The 26045-nt window shown below is 44.0% G+C and overlaps 1 protein-coding gene and 1 pseudogene across 1 annotated transcript in view; one reads left to right on the top strand and one right to left on the bottom strand.

Moving 5' to 3' along the window:
* The window catches only part of LOC126357243 (leucine-rich repeat-containing protein 4-like), a 1171476-nt gene that overhangs the window by 936426 nt on the left and 209005 nt on the right, over positions 1–26045 (bottom strand). The gene's annotated exons all lie outside the window — the stretch shown is intronic.
* LOC126288390 (5S ribosomal RNA) lies at positions 15157–15274 on the top strand (annotated as a pseudogene).

Here is a 26045-nt window from a genome sequence, read left to right as displayed (position 1 = left end):
TTCAGGGACATGGCAGGAAGGAGAGGGGACATGGCAGCAAAAAAAGTCTAGTAAACACGGGCACTAAAATGCATGTCTTAAGAGATACGAGCACTTCCTCTTCTAGATGCTGCAAAACAAAACTCTTCTACTGCAAGCTCTTTCCTTTCCAAATTTTGAGAGGAGGCGGTATGGACGAAAAGAAGAAAAAATTGTCTAGGAAACACGGGCTCTAAAATATGTGCCTTAAGACCTATGAACATTTGTTCAGTAGAAGAAATGTGTTTCACATTAGCGAAGATGAAGAAGTGCTCATAGTTCTTCAGGTATGAATTTTAGAGCCCATGTTTATTATATATTTTTGCCTCGAATGATCATTCCTCTCAGACCCATGTCTACAGGCCATTCCTCCTGGGACACCCTGTACTGCATTGCCTGCACATAGAGCTCGTCAAAGCGAGCCTTGCAGCCACAACTTGCTAGCAGCAAAGATGTATAAATATGCCTTAGCTCTCAATAGAATCTAAATACGGAGAGATTCTACGCAAGAGGTAATAACTATTCCACTACGACCACTCTTTGCACGTTTCGTATCGATAACAAGGAAAAGAGAATTACTAGGAAGACAAGTCATGTTGTCTCATTCATAATTCTATTCTTGAAGCAAGACCAGCGCACACAACAGATGTTGAAGCGCAGTTGAAAGTATTTCGAGTGAGTAGACAAACGCTACAGAACGACCTTACCTACGTCCTTGTAAGCGATATAACATAAACAGGGTTAAAGAGGAAACGTAAAGAGCAAGCGCCAAGCTAAATGGCGAGGAGAGGTAAAATTGGGAGATGCTAGCGGGCAGGGTGTGGACAGGACGGACTCGGGTGCCGAGTCGCCGGCTTTTACGCTGGGCACCCAATCTGATGGTCTATTCAGACGCGAGAAAGGCGCCATTGATTTCTCGTAAAAAGCTTCGCGTCCTAAAGCCGACGGCGTCTCGCGCCCCGACGGCTGCATCTGTACACGCCAGTCGCGGCGCACTTATTGCTGGCGCCAGACTGCGCTGCCGCGATGCTTATTGCATTTTCCGCGGCCTCGCTTGCGAAAGCCACAGTCCACTCGCGAGCTTTCGCTGCCACTGGCGGTGGTTGTCCAACGTCGACAGGTTAGAATTTTGCCGAGGTAGGTTGCTGTCTCCACATACCCTCCAGATACTGCTACAGTGGTCATGTAATATACCGATTTTTAGCGGAAGTAACATACCAATTTTTACCGGAAGCATCCGCCGTGGCGAAGACGTGGCCACTATAGCTGTCTTCGTCTCTCTGTCGAAATCTTCCTGCTCTCTGGGGTTCCTATTTCCGAATCAGGCTGCTACTGTTTGGGACCGACCTCAATGAATGAGACATATTTAACAACGCCAATACTATCATAATTAAAGTTGTCTTTACAAAAGGTAATGAAAGCAATGTTGTTATTTTTCGTTGTTTGTTTTAAAAGGCACAGGGGGCTTCAAAACGATCCACCTGATTTCGCAAGAGTACGTCTTCAACATGGGCGTAGATACAAGTTTACTCACGCACAGGATTACTGTTTTCTTTTTTCAAAACAAACATACGATTTTCGAAGGGTATATTTTTTACATAGCATAGATGATCTCGGGGTACATGTTGGGTGCTGCTGTCACTGAGGCGATACAATAAGCATGCGGTACGCGATGCAATACAGAAGAAACTCGCACCGATGGAACATGTACAAACATAGTTGAAGCGACTTACCTGGTTCACAGTGGGATGATAGCCGTATAACCCCGATATGGTTATCAGCAGTATCACCAGGGATTGGTGGTAGTTCCTTGCAGCTGTATCGTATAATACACAGGAAGGGAAATTTCAGGTCGTGTGATGTGCCTACAAGAAGACTGTTCCGTGTATACGAAGCATAACTAAACCATCTCTATAGTTAGTTTGTCAGTATAACCATTACTTTTGTGTCAATAATTAAAACCAACTGTTTTGGGATTCGCTCGTATTCCCCGCTAAGCTGTCCTCCTCATTAGATTTTGAGGAAACTATCCGACAAAGAATTTTTTTGTTGCATTTTATTGTCTGATATCAGATAATGAACAGGTTTACTTTACGCCGTTGCCCGTAGTTACTGTGATACTGGAGAATTATGTGAAACGTAGGGTGCATTTTGAAAACTTGTTATAAAAAATGTAGGCACTGGCCAGTTTACTTTTGGTGCCTTTTAGGTCATACAAAGCTGCGTACCATTGTAGCTACGGAGAGGCATATCGTTATCCAGTATCGAGTAAATTCGTTACGTATGTGGAAGTGTCCACTACGAGATTGGCAGCGATGCACCACCCACTAGGCCACAGCCGCTTGCTGTGTCTTGATACTTGTATCGCTCCTGCGAGAACGCAAGTGTTGCACACGTGACCATCCCATCATGCGACCTTTACTGCAATAATTAAGTTTATGATCAAGATCTCCATTTAAATTTCAAAATTTCTAATGTGGCCTCCACCTGGTGAACGACAACAATCAGACAATAGTTAAACTCGTTCTAAATTTTTGTGATAATGTCTTGTGTTACGACACTCACTCCTGTTACTAGACGTCCTTACCATTCACCCGAAGTTGTTGGAAAGCAACAGAGACCTTCTTTCTTTCTTTCACTGGTGTCATGTTCCGCACTGACGCAGGGTCGGCATTGCTAGGAACGGATTTGGCAAGGTTAGGATGAAGAGCTGACCGTATGCCCTTCCTGCCGCCACCCCGTACCCCCCCCCCCCCCCCCTCCGGGACGGAATTAGTGTACCCCAGCTGTCTGCGTCTAGTGTAATTCATGGAATAGTGCGAACGTGTTCAGGTGTCGGCGAGTCGTGTAACTGAGGCGGAACGTGGGGACCAGCCCGGTATTCACCTAGCGGGATGTGGAAAACCGCCTAAAAACCACATCCACCAGCCGGTCGAGCGGATTCGATCCGGGGCCGGCGCGCCTACCCGAGTCCAGGAAGCAGAGCGTTAGCGCTCTCCGCTAGCCTGGCGGGTCAAGGTGAGCAGACACATACCCCACTAAAAATATCTTTTAACGTCACAGCAAGCGATTCATTGCGTTAATAAAGATACCACACCTATTTTACGAGTAATGTTTGGAACTTATTTTATGTGTAGGTACTAATCAAATTGTGATCCCCGAACTCAACTTCTGGGTTGATCTGTAAGATCCACTTGCCCGTAAATCACTGGTTCGAACTGCATAATCGCACACCGCCTTAGACTTGTACCAAGGTTCACCGCTGAAGACGTCCAGATTAGTAGCAGTGTTAAGGACATAAACGAAAATGATGATGAAATAATTATTAAGAATTAGTTTCTACAATGTGAGAAATGTAAAAACACACCTCTGAAGAGTAGTATCTGTGATAAAAAGTATCGTCTGCTAGAAAATCCTTTGTAAAGTTCTCTTAGGTATAGCCGTGCATTCAAAATAAAGCTCAGATAAAAAACAAAAACATTAAAACTGAAATACAAATATTAGGCATTAATTTAACAAACATTAAACACAGGAGCTTTACCCAAGTACCGACAGTGATTTGATAGAAAATATCAATCAGAAAAGTAAGACGTTAAACTATAAGGGGAAGTCAAATGGAAACTACACAAACGGAAAAATCGCCATAGCAGTTAACAAATTTATCTCGCTGTGAGACAAGAGGGGCAGTGCCTTCATGAAAAAATGTTTGCGGCTGCCTACAAAACGATGACTGTACCCTGGCGTGTACCTTTTCCTCCGAAGCAAATAAACGGCCGCGAATGTCTTTCTTCAGGCTTCCACGAAAATCTGGAAATGCTATGGGGAGATATCGGGAATGTATGGAGGATATGTTAAAAACAATGTTCAAGTGTGTGTGAAATTTTATGGGACATAATTGCTAAGGTCATCAGTTTCAACGCTTACACACTACGTAACCTAAATTATCCTAAGGACAAACACACACACGCATGCCTGAGGGAGAACTCGAACCTCCGCCGGGACCAGCCGCACAGTCCATGACTGCAGCACCCAAGATCGCTCGGGCAATCCCGCGCGGCGGAAGATATGTAAGGGCTTCCCAGATAAATTTCTGCAGCGTAGTCGAAACAACGCTGTCAGCGTGTGGGTTGGCATTAACCTGCAACAGAATGATGCCGAACGTCAACATTCCTGGATGTTTGGACACTTTGGACAAACTGAAGAGCGACCTCAAGTCCAAATGTCCAGGAATGTTGGACAGGATTCTGTTGCAGGGTAGTGCCCGGCCACATGTTGCCAACATTGTTTCGATTACCCTGGAGAATATGCGCCGGGAAGCCTTTAGACATTTTCCACACAGGCCCGAACCGTTCCCATGCAATTTCCAAATTTTTGGAGTCCCGATGAAAGACATCCATGGCCGTCGATTTGGTTCGAACGAAGACGCGCACGTCTAGATGCAATCATCGTCCGTAGGCAACCGCAAATATTTTTCCATGGAGGCATTGACCTTCTTATCCCACAGTGAGATAAATGTATTAACAATTACGGCGACTATTATGGAAACAATAAACAGTTTATTTACTTTTTGTACATTGTCATTTTCATTTGACTACCCCTTATACATATCCCGACTCTCTGTAGCAAATAACAAATGCAGTTAATTGAGTCCCGATCGATGATCAACGTCAGCGTTGCGTTATCGAAACCGTCACCCTTGCCGATGCTGCAAATGAATAAATTTGACGTGGGAGAAAGCATCACACTGTACCTCTCTTCAGAGCACAAAGCGTGAATTAACGCTGCTCAGAGAATGTGCCATTTACGAGCAAATAATTTAAAGCACCTGTAAAAGGATCCGTCTGCCTGACGGTGTCGAACAAATGAATAACACAAAAGACCATCGGGAAGCTGGTTAGTATGCTAGCACGGTAACAGTCCCATCGCAGCATGCACTTTATTGGGGGGTCCCGTCAAAGAGAGCCGGAGTGCCGCGAACGAGAACAATTTACCGAACTGATTCGTTTATTCGTGTCGCAGGATCCAAAGTGCTTAATTTGTGTGTGCCGCAACACCGGGGAGATTTAATGGAATCCTCAGTGAAAAACTTCTACAGAAACGAAAACTACTAGTTAAATGGCAAGAGTAATTAGCGATTGTGGTTTTGATGGGTAGGTGTTGCATGACAATATAGAATGGGAGAACCGAATATGTATTACAGCCTTTTCGACACAGCACTGTATCTATCGCTACCAACAGAAAAGTTCAGCTTTGCTACGCATTTGAGCATCACAAACGATTATTTAAGTTTTCAAGACAGTCAGCAGAGAAAGGTCAACTTATATACGTGTTTCAGCAAAAGCATCACGCATCCATGAGATTTTTAACATCCAAGAATTTGGTGGCCGAGATCATCTCGAGGAATTCCCACTGAGCCTCTGCCCATACCCAACCATTCTCCAATGTCTCGATTAGGTTTTATCCTCTTTCTCTCTTTTTATTTATCTTTCTTCATCCACGTTTCACTTTTCTTCATTTCTTCCGTTATAGAGTTATGTGTCTGTTCGCTCGGTGGGTAAGTGTGCGTCCACAAATCCAACAGTTCTGTTATGATCTCAACTACATCGAGAAGTTTTTTTTTGTAACTAACTTAAAATTCACTTCTAGCAATACTGTGTGCGTATCAAACATACTAGGCCGAAGCTTGATTTTGGTTCAACGTTAAACTGTAGATTCACTTGTAATTGGTTCAGTGAGTCGGTGAAGGCAGCCATAAAACTTTCAACAGGTCCATAGTTGGTGAAGATTTTTCTGAATGCAGACTTTCATTTCCTTATCTTTGTTTTATGGTTAAGAATAAGATCATTACCACAAATAAAATTAGTAAAAATATTGTTTGTACCTCATGTGTGCACATATATCTTTCATTCTTCAGCTATAAGCTTCTTTTCTCGCTTGAGTGTAAGTTGCTCCAGTCTTCTTCTTCGTTTCTCTTTCTTTTTCATTTTTCTCGAGTGCCCGACTGACCAACTTAAGCTGCAAATTTTCCGTGTTGTTATCTTCTTGTGTGATGGCTATCAATTTAAAACCTTCTGTTATTCCACCGGTTCTTTTCGCGATTTCTGATATTACTTTACTCGTGTTTTCATCAAATTCGACTATTTTACCACGTTTTTGTTAGGTCGCTTCCTTGTTTGCCTGTCTTTCTATTCGGTACGAATTCTTTAATATCAATTGAATTAGTCTCCCAATAAGCTGAATGACAATGCAATAGTGTGGGGGTAAGAAACACCTATTTGCAACGGGGTGACACAAATGGCTCTGAGCACTATGGAACTTAACCGCTATGGTCATCAGTCCACTAGAACTTAGAACTACTTAAAAATAACTAACCTAAGGACATCACACAACACTCAGTCATCACGAGGGGTGACACAGAAGCTTAATGCAGGGCACCGCCTTTCCGACTGGATTTCCTGCGCAATGGCTGCGCTTAGCAGATTGTGTGTCAACCCCTATCCACGCAATGTGCGTAAAACACCTGCTCCATAAAGAGTCTACGACAACACATTCACCGAGCGAGGTGGCGCAGTGGTTAGCACACTGGACTCGCATTCGGACCGACGACGGTTCAATCCCGCGTCCAGTCATCCTGATTTAGGTTTTCCGTGATTCCCCTAAGTCGCTCCAGACAAATGCCAGGATGGTTCCTTTGAAAAGGCACTTCCATCCCCATCCTTCCCTATACCGATGACCTCGCAGTTTGGTCTCCTCCCCAAATCAACCAACCAACCAACAACTCGTTCAATGTACAGGTCTACCTCTGCGATGCCTGATGCAGTTTCTACCAAACTGGGAACACATACCATTTATTATGATAGCATGACCTCCCGCCCCCTCCCCCCTCCCACTCTAGCAATTCACGACTCGGATTGAGGATACGTGGAATTACTGAAACAATTGCAACCAAATCTGGTATATACATGACTGTTTTTACTACGTCTTCCGTAGCTCGCTCTCTTTGTCTTTGTGGATTGCTTCAAATAGCTCTGAGCACTATGGGACTTAACATCTGAGGCCATCAGTTCCCTAGACTTACAACTGCTTAAACCTAACTAACCTAAGGACATCACACACATCCACGCCCGAGGTAGGATTCGAACTATAACAGCAGCCCGGTTCAGGACTGAAGTGCCTAGAACCGCTCGGCCACAACGGCCGGCGTCTACTTGTCTGTTTCGAACAGATTTAGCAGGTGGTTTTACACTAACTTCCCTATGAACTACACATTTCAGAATTTCAACATAGTTCATAACTGGAAGCAACATTAACTCTCTTTCTTTTGAGGTGTATGTCAGAGGGTACTTTATTTACCACTGTCGTTTCTGGATGAGCTATAGGATTGAAACTTACAACATAGCTTAGAAGTGGATGGCAATGTAAAATTAACTAGCTCTCTTGTCTAGCGGGTGGCGGAGAGTACTTTGTGTACCACTGCCATTATTTCCATTTTCTGTTCCAGTCACGAATGGTTCGCGTGCTGGTAAGCCTCCGGGTGAGCTCGAGTCTCTCTAATTGCTGCCATCACAGTCTGTTTGCGAGATTTAAGTAGGATGCAGCATTATATTGGTTGAGCCAGGTGAACAGAAACTAATATAAATCTGAAATTTACTATACGTCTCCGATTTCTTATCATTAAGATGTTTTAAATCGTGTCAAAGATTTCACATACAAAAGACTAAAAAGCAGAGAATAATTATTTAAATAAAAACAAATTTTAAGATAACATTTTTAAATCACATTAAAAAGTATAAAATAATTTGTTCTATCCCTATATATGTTACTAACCCTACACAGTTAGTTCAGAGAATTTCTGATTGTCAGTTTTAAATAGTTAAGACAACTATTTACTTTGCTACTAAAAATTCACAGTCTGAGGTTTCGGAACTATCTACATGAGGCTAGGAATCTGTATGGGGCTAGCAGAAATTACTTCATAGTTTTCACTCGGGTTTAACATGTGATATACTAATTTCTTGCCGGCCGCGGTGGCCTCGCGGTTCAGGCGCTCAATCCGGAGCCGCGCGACTGCTACGGTTGCAGGTTCGAATCCTGCCTCCGGCATGGATGTGTGTGATGTCCTTAGGTTAGTTAGGTTTAAGTAGATCTAAGTTCTAGGTGAGTAATGACCACAGATGTTTAGTCCCATAGTGCTCAGAGCCATTTGAACTAATTTCTTTTATTTAAATAAGTATTTCTTGTAAGTGCTCATGGTTCCGTTCTCTTGTTATCGCCATAAGACTCTAAACTATTTTTCATTGGTCACTGAATATTTATGTACAATTTCCTCTTTTGGTTTCTTCTTAGTCTAAACTGATCGCTGACAACATTTTAATACAAGGAATTTTCTAATAATTTTTCGTCATCTTTCGGACATCCGTCTCTTGTTCAAAATTTGAGACCCTGGAGTGCTGCAGCTTCGATTTAATGATGGAATTGTTGTCTTTCTGTTGAAAACATGCTTTCTGTACATATGGTATATCCATTTTTTTTGCATCTAGTTACAGTATCTCCTGTTGGAATCCCGTTATTTTTTATTTTTACTACTTTTTATCATTTTTTTTGTATAATCTGCAGATATACATTCTCATTCACTGCAGCCAGCTCCGTTGGAAATGCATATACCTTCACGTAAAAAAATGTGATGCAGAAATAACAGCACTGTTGCGTGTTGCATCGTAGTGGATAATCATCCATTCTGATTGCCGTACTTTCATAGTCAGGTGTGCTTTATTCCGTCTTACATCTCGCACCTCATTCGTCACATGATCATGTGGTATTTTCTGGCAGCAAACGTCGCATACACCCAGCACAAATCAAGTTCCAAATTTAAATGTAATTCAACCACGAGACAATGCTCGCATGATTATCAAGACATTCAGTGTGCGGGACGGAGCTGACCGTTGTCGTCTTATGACTGTTACTAGCATGGGGTGCCAGTAAGAAGACAGTATGTTACGCGTTGTGCGCAGACTGCTATGGGGAAAAGTTCGTAGTCGTCTCTCTGCCCCACGCTACGTGTGGACCGCTGTTGCCTGCCATGGTAACTGGCGACGCCGGTGTAAACGCCACAAAGGACCACGGTTTCTGCTTATGACTGTCCCCTAGAAAACCGTATATTCTCGGACTTGTTAATGTACTACGTGAAGTTTTTGCATTTTTCCACCCACAACAAACGTCACAGTAGCTAAGTATCTTCGCCAAACCTACACAAACGTGAAAATCAACGCTGAATATGCTAAGCGGAACGCGATGCAGAGGGCAAGACAGACGGCGCATAACGACGCTAACGGCTAGAGCGACACGCGGTACACTGCCTTTTGCTGCTGCACATTGTCCCCACCACTTCCTCCGTATCCGCGCGGTTCGAGGAGCCATGTCACGAATTGCGTCGCCCCTCCAGCAGGAGGTCCGAGTCCTCCCACCGGCATGGGTGTGTGTGTTGTTCTTAGCATAAGTTAGTTTAAGTACTGTGTAAGTCTAGGGACCGATGACCTCAGCAATTCGGCCCCTTAGGAATTCACACACTTTTTAACTTCCTCCGTAGGTGTGCACATCACTACAGCGAGAAGCAAACACGGGAAAGTTATCTGTTAAGGGACATGTCTAGCACTATAGAACAGAGGGCTCACTACGTGTTTGTGTGTGTCTAACTGGTATACAGACATAGAGAAAGTGTTAAAGAAAAGCGACAGTGGAATTAAATTCCTAATGATCGTATCGAATATCGAATCCACTTTCATAAAAACCTGACAGCTTCACAACGCCGCCTTGACGCCCGAAATGTTGCAGCAGCTATTGTACTGGTGGATAATTAAGCGGCGTGCGATGTTATGAAAGGTAGTAGTGTGTACGGTCTACGCCTCATTACTAAGGGAGAAGTAGGTACAGAGGAACATCATAAAGGGCGCAGCCACTTACCCCTCAGAGAGACGGCGGCAGGGTGTTTGACGGTCAGGGGCCGGACACAGGGCTCGTTAATAATTCCCGGCAGAGGGGCGCTGTGTACAAAGTCGGCGCCGTCACAACTACTCCGAAAAGCGAGGCGTTGCCAGCGGAGTTGACGCTGCGCTGTCTGAATTGTTTTCCGTCCATTACGCCGAGGCCGAACTTGCACAGCTACTTTTGGAGAGACCAGAAACTTTCAGAGAGCAATTCCTGATAAAGTAAACAAGTCTCCTTGACGATTTCCGCACGCTTTTGCAGCAAGTTATAATCCTTGTGCATGCAAACATTTCATAAAATTGGGGGTTGAACATATCAGTGAGGGAGATCACTGAAACCATGTGCACTTTCCTTTGAGGATACGACACGTATTTGCAAATTTTGTTTCAGGGCTGATACCATACTCATAGGTCAGAATATATTTAATAGGCAAATTTATACATTCCTCTTGTAATAAAGAAGAATATAAATTTTTTCGAAAACAATCTTAGATTATAGGGTGTAGAATAAGATCCGCTAACAGTCACAAATGAAGGTGAAGACATGACTGGTTTCGGGCTTGTGTTCATCTTCAAGTGATTACATTCATTTATATGTTTTCACATTGAGTGTAAATGAATGTAATCACCTGACGATGGGCTCAAGCTCGAAACCGGTCGTATCTTAAACAAATCATCTTCAGTCGTGACTGGTGGTCGACTTTGTTCTACATCCTACAACGCGCACCGAGTTCAAAAGCGCCTGTTATGAACAAAACTCACTTTATCTTACAATTATCTCAATCTTATGGTACGAAGAGCTTTAATAAGTAATGCACATTCTTTTCTTATTCAATCTCGGTTGTAAAAATGCGGAACTTGTTGTGGGACATCGTGTAATATTCCATTTCAGTCTCTAGAGTTTCATGAAGCTCCGGTAGGTGGTAGCGCTATACGCAGCCTTCGAAATGCCTCCTGTAACGGAGGTGCGTTCCAAGCAGAGAATAGCATCTGAGGTTTTTTTTTTGTGCGGAAAACCGGAGAATCACAGGTATTCATATACGCTTGCAGAATCTCCGCGGAGACCTGGCAGAGAACGAAAGCACGATGAATCGTTGGGCGATGCATCTGTCATAACTGCAACAAGATCGTGCAAATCTGTCCGATCTCTCGTGTGGCGGCCGGCCGCACATAGCTGTGTCGTCTGAAATGTTGGAACGTGCGGACACTTGCATTCGAGGTGATCGACGGATCACAAACGAATACCTCGCTGCACACCTGCACGTCTCTGTTGGTATTGGTAACACACTCGTCCATCAGCTGCGGTACTCAAAGCTGTGTGCCTTCTGGTTCCTAGCCGCCTAACAGAAAACCATAAAGAGCAACGAAGGCCCATTTGTGCGGAACTGCTCGAGCATTACAAGGCTGATATTGACAATTTTTTGTCGAACATCCTCACAGGCCATGAAACATGCGTTCACCAGTTCGCACCTAGTTAAAACAGCAATCGACACCACATCTCCTCCGAAGAAAATGTTAAAAGGCCGCACCCTCAGCCAGTAAACTCATGGCTACGGCCTTCTGCGACTTTGAAGGGATTATTCTGTTGTATGTCCTCCATCACGGTGCAACGATCAACTCTGAAGTGTACTGTACTACCTTCAGGACACTGAAGAAGCGACTCCAACGTGTTCGTCGCCACAAAAAGTGCAAACTAACTTCTTCTCCATGACAACGCAAAACTTCACACAAGTCTGTGCGCCCGAGAGGAGCTCAGCAAACTTCACTGGACTGCTCTTCCTCATCCACCGTACTTGCATCTTGCATCCTCCGACTTCCGTTTGGCCCAAGAATGTACTCCACGGGAAGCAGTAACTGGACGATGGGGATGTTATTGATGCACCAAGCCACAAGCCCCGACGGCGACCAGTGGAGTGATATCATACGGGTATACAGACCCTCCCAGTAAGATGGAGTAAGGCCGTTGTACAGAAAGGAGGTTATGTTGAAAAATAGGGTATTGTTGCCAAAAGAGAGGGGAATAATATGGTCTATTGAAATCCTGGATAAAACCAATCTGTTAATAAAAAAAAGTGCTGCGTTACTTACTGAACGCCGTTCATATTACACTCAAATGAAGAGAACGATTTTACGTTAAGTAACGGAACACAAATTGTTTACGTGTGCTACGTTGAGGTGTAGCTTAAGGACAACATCTACATGAATGCTCCGCAAGGCATCTTTACAGTGTCTGGCGGAAGATACATCTCGTGTCACTATTTCCTCCTCCCACCCCTCCCTAGATTTTTCTGTTACTTTCAAGATTTACGAATGGCGCGTGGAATAAATGATTGTCGGTAAAGCTCCGCATGTGTCATATGGTTTCTCGCCGCGATCAATTTGCGAGACCTATGTGGGAGAAGGTACTGTTCACTCGACTCTTCCTGAAACGTAACCTCTTGTAATTATAGCAGTAACCTTCTCCGTGGTGCACAGCGCCTCTCTTGTAGCGTCTGTTACCGGAGGAAGTTGAGCAGCTCCACAGCGCTCTACGCAACGATCCCGTGACGAAATGGTTCCGCTCTCTATTGGATCTTCGTAACGGCCAAATACTCTCGAACACTATTCAAGAACTATTCGAAAGGAGTGTTTTGTAAGCCACTTGTTTCGAGAAAGAAATGTGTTTCCTCACGACGCTCCCATCGAATCAAAATCTGGCACCTGTTTTTCCTACAGTTTATTTCCTGTGTTCATTCCTCTTTCGCTCGCTCCAGATGGTTACTCCTACGTATTATACTGTAGTTACTGTTTCCAGCGGTTTGTCGTCAATTCCGTAATCGAACATTAGTGGATCTTTTCACGCGCAGTACGTCACATTTATTTACGTTAAGGGTCAACTGCCAGTCCCTGCGCAGTTGTCGACCCTCTGCAAGTCTCCCTTCCTATCGCTACAGCCTTCCCGCGTGCAACATTCCTGTAGTCGACAGCATCGTACGTGGACAGTGTCACGGAGCTTCCAGAGATGTCGAATGGATCAATAATCTACACAAATTATAAAAATGCTTGTACGTATGTTTGTGTGTATGTTTGTATGTGTGTATGTACGTACCACATCTCCTCGTACACCACCGGACAGATTTCAACCAAACTTAGCACACATATCATTTACTGTCTGGAAAGATTCACTAGGGAGTAAGAACCTCCCACCTATCAAAGCTTCAGGAGTAGGGGTGAAAAAGCGGCGGTGTAGCCCAAGACGCAGGAATACCTATGCTTTAGTCATCCGGTATTTGAGAGTGAGGGCACTTAGACACTTCCAACAATTTTTATACATAATTTCAAACCTTCACAAATAGTTGACGACTTCCACAAAATGATGAAAGGAAAAATTTTTACTACATTTTCGCTGTTTAACATACGAAATAACAACATGAAGCGTGATGTTTTACTTTATTACTTCTTTACTACTTAACACAATTAACAGACAGTATTCACATAAACCAGTGAACTTACTAAAGAAAATTGCATCATTTTACGACATTTAGTTCGGCAGATATGACTTCATAAACACTGAGCTGCGTGAGGAGCTACCGCATGATGCAAAACCTTCAATTTATTACTTCGTTATTGCTAACGCTATCGCAAGACTTTTCGCAGACGGTATCCACATTTTCCGCTGAATGTACCTACGAAAATATGTAATTGTACGAGACGTAGTTCAGGAGCTATAACGTGACAAACAGTGTGACGCGTCAAAAACTCTCGCATCATGCATGACATTTTAATTTAATACTTCTTTATAGCTAATTCTATTCACAACACATTCCACCGGCAGTAGGACTTATACTACTGGATGCACATGCAAAATTATACCACTGTTCGAAGCGTAGTTCAGCAGATACGACGTAATAAACATTGACCTGCTTGAAAATGTAACTGCTGGACAAAATTCGCTGGCATATGGGAGAAACATAAGCGTGAAATTTGTTAAATATTTATGAAATATGTTTCACATGTGCATATGCGAGCAAAGTCACGGGTACAAATATCATCCTAAACCGAGGAAAGATTTCAGTCAAATTTGGTACACAATCTGGAAAGAAATACTGTTGGGGCAAGCCCCATCAGCTTCCTACTGCCGTGAGCGTGACAAAGTATAGAAAGACGCTAGCGCGAGGGGATGGACAGACAACAAAGAGAAAGGACAAGCTATGCATCTGCAAGTGCAGAAGAAGATGGACAGATAAAGGAGGGGGAAATGGACAGAGGAGGAAGGAAAGAGGAGACGGACAGAGGAAGGAAAGAGAAGGAGATGCGAAGAGACAAGAGGAGAAAGAGATAAGCAGAGGAATGGGGGAGGAAAAAATGGACAGAGGTTGAGGAGGAAATGGACAGTGAAAGGGGAGAAGATGGACAGAGAGATTGAAGATGAACACAGAATAGAAACGGGAGGAGATGGTTAGAGAGAGGGTGGAGGAGATAGACAGTGGGGACAGGAGCAGATAAACAGATGGGGAGGAGCAAACAGGCACTGAGAGGGGGGAGAGGGAAATGAACAGAGGCAAGGGCACAAGGAGATGAAGAGCGAGTGGGGGGACGGGGAGAGAGGGGTGGTGGAGATGGATGAAGAGACTGGGAAGGCGGAGGTGGTCTAATCGAAGATCGAGAGAAGTACATACCCGTGCGACTCGGGTCAGTAGCGACTATATAACTCTTCCTCGGGATACTCCCGAAATTATATTTACATTTGTCGATTTTGTTCCGTTAAGAGCGACATGTTGTGTACTAATATGGAAGATACATGACCTCACATTCGTTGTTAGTAACATGTCAGTAGTTCCTTTTGCAAAGGCTTGAAGACTGTCACATGGAGAAAACCACGAATATTGAATTTATTTTTAACTTTTCATTGCAATCCAAAGACGGAGGTTTTTTAATTAAAAGTGTTGCTTTCCCGTTCACCAAAGTCTTCAAATTAGTTTTAAAAAAATGAAAAGCATGCTAACAGCGCACCCAAATACTACATTGCACTATGTACATCCTACATAAGTTATAAATGCGAGAGGTCGTCTGTATGTTTGGTACTCGTTCGCGCTGAAACGGTTGGACAGATTTCGAAGAAACCTGGAATGGAATTAACTTACACTCTGAATTAACACATAGGCTATTTTTAAAAGGCAACGGCCTTGCCGCAGTGAGTACACCGGTTCCCATGAGATCACCGAAGTTAAGCACTGTCGGGTGTGGCCGGCACTTGGATGGGTGACCATCCGGGCCGCCATGCGCTGTTGCCATTTTTCAGGGTGCACTGAGCCTCGTGGTGCCAATTGAGGAGCTACTCAATCGAATAGTAGCGGCTCCGGTCAAAGAAAACCATCGTAACGGCCGGGAGAGCGGTGTGCTGACCACACGCCCCTTCTATCCGCATCCTCCACTGAGGATGACACGGCGGTCGGATGGTCCCGATGGGCCACTCGTGGCCTGAAGACGAAGTGCTACTACTACTATTTTTGAAAGTGTGTAGTACAAGACATTTATTGTTTTGAAGAATATAACGGGAAATGTGGAACAATAATTAATCGTAGAAACAGCGATTTACCCTGTTCCTTTTGAATTGTATCGTATTTGTGAAAAAGCTTTTATTGTTCAATGCGTCCAATATTATACGAATCAACGTAACGAATACAACGCTTGTACAATCCTCAAAATGTTTAATCCACTCTTCCATACAAGCATGTTGCATTTTGGCCTCTGAGCATCAGATATATCTGATAGCTTCTGAGACGCTTAAAGACTCACAACGACGGTGTCATTTAAATGCTGTACGACAGAGAGACGTCGTATCTTTGTATGTTGAACGTGGCAGGCACTGCGTTCCTGCTTGTAACGTGTAAGTGCAGATGTCGTTGTTTCAAGTACAAATGTTATAAAATTTTGCGTTGCACCGAACTAGAAATAGCTTATTTTCTTTCTTAGTCGAGTTAGTATGCTTGTTTCTCCTTCACGCTGAAGCGGCTCGACGGATTTTGGAATGGAGAGAGGCTACACCCTGAATCAACACATAAGCTACCAAGAAGTATCGTGACGTTGTTTGCAAGACGTATTATAGAAGATTACTGGCTCTCCATACACACCAAGCCAATTATGATCCTTTCCGTTCTAGGCAGGGCGCAGACATTCTGTAAATCATTTGCTCCCTTTCCCGGTATATTTCGTAATTCGCTAATCGGTTGTTTAATTTTTTCCCCTCCTTCAATAAACGAGTGAGTTGTGAGCGACAAGTATTCTGTCAGCTTCTCCCATTGTCTCAAAATTCGTTTTCCTTTCTTTATCCGATGTCGCGTTGTTTGCTGCACAGCAAGTGGTTCGCGCCTCATTACTTTCAAGAGATGACTCTTGTGACGGGCCTACACGTGGATAGTAAGTTTCGACATTAGCTTTTCTTGATGAACAACTGTTTAACAGGGTTAACATTGCACGGCGTAGCTAATGGTAAAATAAAATAGTGAGCACGAAACCATAGGAGTTACATAACGAGTCCTCTGCAGAAGCAGTGTGCAGGACATTGCATCTTCATACACGTCCCAAGCTTTCGTTGCTTACGTTAAAGCGTTGCTTTTTCAATTGGTCGACCATCCACCTTATTCTATCGACCTGGCCGGTTCGGAATACTATGGCTCCTAACCTGAAAAAAACTTCCGAAGTTGGCCATTTCTCACACTGGGGACGTCAGACATGCTGCTGAGACCTGATTTGACCATCTGTCACATTATTTATTTTTTAAACCGCTATAAAAGCAATAACGACGTGTGGGAGTAGTGTGTTGAGTAAATGTATACTGTCGAAACTCTATTCTTTATGCGCAAAGCCAATAACTTTTCATCCCCCTCCGTTGCATCAGGCAGTGTCACTACCATATCTCACTGTTATCGCTGTAATAACTTCGTCTCTTCGAGTTCTAATACCATACCAACGTTTTCAGAGTTCATGTCTTCCGTAAATATGTGCCTATCGGTCAAAGAAGAGACTGTGCATAGATACTGTTTACCATAACGGCTATTGGAAAGTCTGGAAGGATGGTAGTATCAAGAGCGCTCTCTACTAATCGGGAGTTCTAGAATTCACTGGCCTGAAACTGTAACACCTTGGCGTGGGTAATAGCAGCAGTCACATATTAGGACTGCACTAACTAACAAACCAACTACCCGACTGCTGATCGACTGCCGTGTTGTCCTCGGCCTTGCGGCGTCTTTTGGACGCGAAGTGGTGGGGCATAAGGTCACAACACCGCCCTCCTGGCCTCTGTCAACCTTCTGCACTTTGAGGCCGCTGCTTCTAATTCAAGTAGCTACTCAGTTAGCTTCACGAGACTCAATGGTAACAGTAAGGAAAACGAGCAGCAGTACCGGAAGACAAATCCCGGGCCTCCGAACGGATGCGCAACACCTAACCGCTTATCCACGGTGGCGGACAAGGCCAGGGACGAGTTAGTGACACATTAGTGCGGAGATGGTACGTGTTGACATTCTTGCGGAGCCTAGGACGCTTCAGGGTGTTCCAGACGTAGGATACACCAGCCTGTCCGTATCAGTGGTATAAATGACTTTATGCACTGAGATCCCTGTCTGCATAGCACAAAACAATCACCTTCGCCATAATAAGTAGTAAGAAGTTGAAGTTTCTTTCTGACAACTGCTATTCGCTGTGGTATGGAAAGGAAAAGGTTCTGGTTGTATGAGGCAGACCTACCGCACCAACTTGAGCTGTTAAGACTGTAACTTCTCGATATAGTTCCTGATAGGGGTTTTGGAACAAATGTACGGGAAAACACTTCTGTGGAGCCTGGGGTTGTTGCTGGGATAATCAGCTTTTCATAGGTACAGGTGCACAAAAAATTATACTGCTGTAGTATAGCGAGCTGTAGTCTACAACACCTCTTCAGAAGGAGGGAGAGTGAATGGATATAGTCAGATGCCAGTTAGAACTTACAAACGTGTAGTGTAACACGTAGCTGCGTGGTAAATCTAGTAATAAAATAAGTCTTTTAGACTCGTAACAAAATGTTCCTCGTCATAAATTTCCACGACTTCACAAGTTTGCAGTAACGATTTGTCGATGTTTGGACCTACGTAGGCCTACTAGTACGAGCAACTTTTTCGTCACTGTAGGGAACGAAATCTACCCACAGAAACCCATTCACAGACTACAACTAAAAAGCTTATCTTGCAAATAGTAGTGCTCAGAAAGTGGTACCAGACATTGAAACTTTAGTGGAAAGCACAGTAAGTAATACTGGTCGACAACCACAGTTTCCGTGTTCATGATGTGAATAAGACAGTCGCGAAATACAAGTTGATGTCAACTTAAAACTTTGTTCGGAAACGACGTTCACAGTTGTACTGTATCAGTCGTAAGAAATGTCATATTTCGTACTTAGCTGTCCCATGTTCTTCACCTCATCAAGTTTCATTTCATCCTCATTTCTCATCAATGCGACAGTCTTAGGAAATAAATTCGTCACAAGAGGGATTAACTAGCCACCATTAAGCGATAAATCTTATCCACACGACTAATATTAGCGACCCTGTAGAACAATAGTTTCTCGTGCCGAGCTGCCGCTTTGTTCCGATTTGTCCTTCCCTCCTCTCCCCTCCCCTCCCCTCCCATCCCCACTCAATTCTATTCCATTACCGTGAACCGATCGGTTTCTCACCGCAGACGAGAGCCAGCTCGCGATAGCAGATCACTGAAAAGACATGGTATATCGCATCGATAAGAGCGCTAAAGTGCCCAAAGATGAGGCTGCAGCTTCGGAATCGACTGACAATAAAATAGAAAACACAGCGGGCCGGAAGGAACGTACTGAGAGCGAGCAGCTTTAGTTCTCTGTGGCAAGATACACTGCAGTTTTCAGTTGGAGACCAGGCGAAATACGAAACGATGTCTCCAGCAAGAAGTCCTGTACTTTCCGTCGTTAACATGTACATACTTCAGCGAAGGTGTAATTACTGAGAAAAAGCGGACGCAAATAAATACACAGTGCTCTCGAACAGAGGACTGCAGTGTGGATACGCGCGAATAATATAGCAGGGAGCGCAGACGCACAGAGCACAGACCAGCCTTGGGCACGGCTGGTCTTGGCAGGTGACCACGGCGAGTGTTCCCCTTCGGCCAACAGCAATCTGTCCGAATAATCCATTCCTGTTCCCTCCTCTGGCTCCCCTATCAACGGCTGCCAACTCGAGAACCTGCGATTCAATTTGGCCGCTCCGCCGAGTCGCAATTTTTACGTACGGCGGCAGGGGCGTGGACACAAAAAAAAGGGGAGCTGGGACAGAGTGCTCGGAGCAGAGGACGGTTTGAGAGTAGAAGAAAGAACGCCGCGTTACGCACGTCTAAATTGCGTTTAAAGTGTAACCATTATCGGAGGTAAATTCACCGTGTATTCAGACTCCTCTCGCGCACTCGCAACGAAGGGGGAAGGGAGGGGAGGAGGGAAGAAAACGGCATCAGGTGGGAGTGACAGAAGTAGACCACTTCGTTGTTCGTGGGTAACAGGCCAAGAAGAGCGGGAGAGATAGGACGGGCTCCAATCGTGCTGTTAATGACGGAGCCGAGTGGGAAAGAAGGTAAAAACAAAGGGGGAGCCAGTGTGGTCCAGCTGCGTCCGGTGCGTCGTACCGTGGTGCCACTGACAGCCGGCTAACAGCGTCACGAGGCTGGGCTGCGCTACCTACCGTGCCTCTGGTTGGCAGGCATTTAAAATCTTTACTGCCCTCCCAACTCTGCCGGCTGTTTCTGACGGACCCCAGTACTTAAAAGAATTGATCATATTCGCGTGGCTGCAATATTAGTTGCAGTGCGACATGGTCTGAAATTAAAACACAAGGTGTTACCTTACGTAGTACAACTCGTCCCCCCCCCCCTCCCTTCCCCCCACCAATACAAACACCAAGAGTTTTCTTTGTCACATTCATTTTTGAGACATGTCGAAGTACCGAGATATGGAGTATCCGGAAACAGGACTTCCATAAGCTCCTTGTTTTTGAGAGAAAGGTGCTTCGAAAGATCTTCGGTCCGGTTCTGGATGCAGATACAGAGGAATTGGGGATCAGATACAACCAAGAACTTTACCAGCAGCCCAACATAGCAGTAACTGTCAAAGCCAAACGAACGCAGTGCGCCGGCCATGTGGCCCGGATGGAGGACCACAGATGGCCTCGGAAGCTCCTGGACTTCACACCTACAGGAAAGAGACCACCAGGGAGACGCAAGAAGCGTTGGAGGGATGGAATGCATGGAGATTTAGACCAAGTGTCAATAGAAGAAAACGGATGTCGCATAGCAGCAATGGACAGAATACAGTGGAGAAGGATACTTGAAGATGCGTGTGGTCCACTAGGCCTGATCACATCGTAGTAGTAGTAGTAGTAGTAGTAGTAGTAGTAGTCGAAGTACCGACCTTCTTAGGTCGGAGTCGAGCTGCTCTGTAAAATCGATATCTGAGTGTCGTAGAGAGAGATCAGAGGGAGCTGGGTGGGAGAGCAAAGTTGTGGACAGAGCGGCGAGCACGAGCGTGGCGTGGCTGTCACCGATTAACTGTGGGCACACACGCTGCAAGGAGGGTGGTGGACTGGGCAGCTGGTGGCCAGGTGGACAACGCGCGGACGGAAGTTGTATCCGTTAGCTGCTGCGCGGCTACCCTGGATCACAGTGCGCTGATTGGGAAGGGATCGGCGAGGACACAGGAACGTGCATCTGATGTTCGACTACGCGCTAAGAAAGATGATGTATGAATCTGGAGAGTCGGTAGATTCAAAAACCAGTGAAGCGATGTTTTTCCATGCGATTGTACTCACGATCATAATTAAACTGTATTACAGTTCTACGCAATAGGGTCCATGAAAATTACTACACCAAGAAGGAACGCAGATCATAAACGGGTATTCATTGGACAAATATATTATACTAGAACTGATATGTGATTACATTTCCACCCAATTTGGCTACATAGATCCTGAGAAATCACTACCGAGAACAACCACTTCTGGCCGTAATAACGGCCTTGATACGCCTGAGCATTGAGTCAAACAGAGCTTGAATGGCATGTACAGGTACAGCTGGCCATGCAGCTTCAACAAGATACCACAGTTCATCAAGAGTAGTGACTGGAGTATTGTGACGAGCCAGTTGCTCGGCCACCATTCACCAGACGTTTCCAATTGGTGAGAGATCTGGAGAATGTGCTGGCCAGGGCAGCAGTCGAACATTTTCTGTATCCAGAAAGGCCCGTACAGGACCTGCAACATGCGGTCGTGCATTATCCTGCTGAAATGTAGGGTTTCGCAGGGCTCGAATGAAGGGTAGAGCCACGGGACGTAACACATCTGAAATGTATCGTCCACTGTTCAAAGTGCCGTCAATGCGAACAAGAGGTGACCGAGACTTGTAACCAATGGCATCCCATACCATCACGCCGGGTTATATTACAGTATGGCGATGACGAATACACGCTTCCAATGTGCGTTCACCTTTATGTCGTCAAACAGGGATGCGACCATCATGATGCTGTAAACAGAACCTGGATTCATCCGAAAAAATGACGTTTTGCCATTCGTGCACCCAGGTTCGTCGTTCAGTACACCATCGCAGGCGCTCCTGTCTGTGGTGCAGCGTCAAGGGCAACCGCAGCCATGGTCCCCGAGCTGCTGCAAACGTTATCGAACTGTTCGTGCAGATGGTTGTTGTCTTGCAAACGTCCCCATCTGTTGACTCAGGGATCGAGACGTGGCTGCACGATCCGTTACAGCCATGCGGATAAGATGCCTGTCATCTCGACTGTTAGTCATACGAGGCCGTTGGGATCCAGCACGGCCTCCCTCCTGAAACCACCGATTCCATATTCTGCCAACAGTCATTGGATCACGACCAACGCGAGCAGTAATGTCGTGATACGATAAACCGCAATCGCGATAGGCTACAATCCTACCTTTATCAAAATCGGAAACGTGATGGTACGCATTTCTCCTCCTTACACGAGGCATCACAACAACGTTTCACCAGACAACGCCGGTCAACTGCTGTTTGTGTATGAGAAATCGTTTGGAAACTTTCCTCATGTCAGCACGTTGTAGGTGTCGCCACCGGCGCCATTCTTGTGTGAATGCTCTGAAAAGTTAATCATTTCCATATCACAGCATCTTCTTCCTGTCGATTAGATTTCGCGACTGTAGAACTTCATCTTCGTGGTGTAGCAATTTTAATTGCCAGTAGTGTAGAACGTGTGTGTCAGGGAAGTAGGACTCTTGCCCAACTGCAGGTGACGGTTAATAATTTGATAAACCATCTTCAATTTTGCTGTCTTGCCCGTGAAATATAAGAGACAAAGGGTAACGTTCTCTGAAGTTTTGAGAAACAGACCGGTCGAAGGGCTGGGCAGTGCTTAAGAAGCAGATTTCTTTAAATTTCAGGTTTAAGTTAAGCGTTGAATGTACATTTTCTATAGTTTCCAAATGGGTATATACGCTTGCTGATGACAAGAAAAGCTTTATAAATTTTCAGCGTTATTGTGAAGCTAGTGTGTTTGGAGAGTAGCTGTTCAAAGCTCAGTGTGATCTGTGAAAGCCTAGTGAGTCTGTTAACAGCATAAGAAGCTTTCACTTTACGAAATTATAATTTTTATTACCTGGTGTTCTATATAAAACTGAACAGAGTATTTACTTATGTAGACAGTATTTCAAAAAGCAATATTTTTACTAAGAAATGAGTAATACGAAAAACACGGTCAAGCTGTGCAGCAAAGTTTGATGCTTGTTTCTAAAAGTTTCTCTTCACATTCAGTAAATGTATAGTACGTTCTACTTCGCTAAAATCCGTGTCCTGTCATTATTCAGCTTTTAAAGTGATAGAAGATAAATGATAGTTTTTGTAGCTATTCGTATTTTATTAAACCATGAACTAATGAATGAATAAGAGAATTGACAATGCTTATTTCCAACCGTAGCTTTTAAAAAATGAGGAAGCAATGCTCAGTGCATTACAAGTGCTACCTACAGCTCCTCCTCAGAAAAGAAAGCTACCTACGCACGTTGAACGTGGACACTTGTTATAAAAAACGTTTCCTCTGCACCACACCTTTCTCTAGTGGCACTTGCTTCACCAACCTGCATCCTCATTTAAAATCAACCAAATTCGAATGTGTGCACTACACTTAGGCCTACTGTTTGTAAATCACTTGATTGCTGGACACCTTACTTCTGAATTGGCAGAGAGTCCAAGACTTGATGCTGCCGATACTTTGTGTCTGACCACAGCCACTAATTTTAATAATAATAATAACGATAATACCTTGTAGGCTCTACAGGAGAGTAGTAGCCAGAACATAGTTACTGTTGTATTGTCCTCTTAATTAGTTAGTTTATTGTTGCGAAGTGAATAAGGACGCAATGTCTGCCATATTGCTGGAACTACTTACAACGCGGAGAATGTATTTTCATGTGATATTTAAGGCTATGTAACGGATATTTCTCATGTTCATGGTAAACAAATCCGCCACAGTTGTAAAATATTTTACTGGCCCGACGAAGTCTTCGCATGACAGAAGTGGCTATCACTAAAACGGTTTCTGCCTCGTAGCATTACAAATGTTTTCATAAAGTATCATCGTCCTACGCTCACTCGTTTTTCATGTGGGCCCTCTCAACTAGTGAAAGTTTATTTCACCCTGTGCAACACGGGCGGCACCTCTACCAACCCTATCTTCCCGTAAATAGCAATTCTCTCTCCTCTGGTACACGCCACGTCACCGACTGAGCTTAAAGGAGCAGCCCATCCCAGAGATTTTAAGGCTCTAACAGCGGCAGGTGAATGATACCAGAGATACGCCAGCTTGGTCTACTTCGTCGACTGTTCAATATTTACCTCGACGCGACTGGACTTCATTTAGACCGGCAGTATGTGAATGAATTAATACAACCTCGCATGGGCTTGGTCATACCAAATGCGTGTCTACTGAGTGCAACTTGCTTCAGTAACCGTGTTCAAAGTAACACTTTTGTTCCCAGAGGAGTTAGCCTCCTACAAACATCTCGTGAAAAGGTCATAAAGGTAAAATTAAAACTATTCAAGAAAGCGGTTCAACTGGCCAAGAACGCAACAACGGATGGAATATACTGTAAGAGCGATGCATTCCAGCGGACGATCTCATGGCGACATGGCGCAAAGTGAGTTAGTTAGTTGGTTGCTTGTTCCATTGATCAATCGCACGGTACGGTAGCCGTTTTGATGTGGAACGTGTCAAGTGCACAAGAAATGCACATATGAAACAAGATTTTTTAGTATACACAAATTACAATATAGAGTTTAAGATTAATATTTCTATTATTTACCCCATTCCCTTAAATGGCCCAAAATGCAGACATAATATTTATAGATTTATTTATTTATTCCTATTCAAGAATTCACCTTAGGTATAGAAGGAGTTGTCAAGGAGATATGATTTCAATTTATTTTTGAAGCTATTACTGCTGTCGGTCAGACATTTTATTTCATCTGGTAATGTGTCGAAAAGCGGTTGGAACAAGGCATGGTAGACCGAAAATCTGCACAAGAGAATCTGATACGAACAAATCAACCAGCATTTACTGAAGCCGCAATGATATACTGAAAAGAGGGATGTGAAATGTAACTCATCTGACATCGGGATAGAGAGACTGTTGCAAACAAGTTGTACAGAAACAGTAATTTGCTCAGAATATCTGTCTCTTCATTTTCGTAGGATTATTCAATTGATGTCACTATCTGAATAAACATGAGCTTTTAAAAACGAAAAACACTAGTGACAAATAAAAAATGAAAAATCTGAAACAATGATGTTGCATTAATGAACCTCTTTAACATCCAGTCACATTAGCACTGTTTTAAACATTGTTTCACCTCTATGGGCTACTTTGTTAACGTTTGTGGAAAATTGTAAGAGAAAATACTAAATAAGAAGAATACAGCTTAAACATGAGAATGTTACCACCTGCAAGCTCCTGGGTTCTGATACTGGCCGGTAGCAAGATTCACAATGTACGAGTACGTACATGGCAAACCGAATTAGTCTAAGAGGCAATTTCCGGGTTACGTAACCCAACTGTGCTTCGACAAAATTGTATTAATCGTTTCTGTATTATCTATTTTCCATCCTTCCTGCACTGCTGCACAATCACAAACAGAACACCAGTAATTAACAGATATATTGAGGACTAATTGACGGTTACAGTGTTTGCGTTTATACGGTGTCTCTGTCTTCAGAACACGATGTCCTCCCGACATCATCCATGTCACTGGCGATTACATGAAAATTTGTGCCGGACCAGGACCCAAACACGAATTTCCCGCTCAATTCCTTCTGCTATCCGAACACAGTACAAACACAGACATTGTAATTATCAATCACGTATCCGTGCCACGACCGGGTGAAATGACGATATAAGATTTCTCTCTATAGGGAATCAGGAACTGTGCTAACATTAGGGTTGTGACTTCGACTACCCGAACACTGTACAAAACACAGACACTCTAAACATCAACTATGTATCCGTGCCTCGACAGAGTAAAATGACGAAATAACATTTATCCATCTGCCAGGACTCACGAACTGTGCGAGCATAAGAGTTGCGGCTACGCGAGAAATGGAAGTTTCGGATAGCCGAAATGGATCGCTCGCGATAAGCAGGAAATCCAGGTTTGAGTGCCGGCCAGGCACAAATTTTCATCTACCGCGAACAGCTGACGTCAAGGTATAGTAGCACTCTGCTAATCAATTTCGTAATATTAAAGAGTGTTTTTAGTATATGAATTATAGATTATTACCAACAACCAGCCACAAGTAATATCAAGGTATTTAATTTTTATGCTATGAGCATGAATAACGACAGTTTACTAGACTCACAATTTTCGTAAAATTTCAGGAGTCTGCTGCCTTTGCTCCGTCTCAGCAGCTATGCGCTTATTGTTTTCTGTGTGTGAAGTCAGATTACTTGCTGTTAAGTTTCTCTAACAGTCTTTGTCGTACAAGGA

This window comes from Schistocerca gregaria, chromosome 1, assembly GCF_023897955.1.
Source record: "Schistocerca gregaria isolate iqSchGreg1 chromosome 1, iqSchGreg1.2, whole genome shotgun sequence".
NCBI classification, from domain to species: domain Eukaryota; kingdom Metazoa; phylum Arthropoda; class Insecta; order Orthoptera; family Acrididae; genus Schistocerca; species Schistocerca gregaria.
The sequence above is the reverse complement of the archived record's forward strand: the minus strand, read 5'-3'. Positions and strand labels throughout refer to the sequence as shown.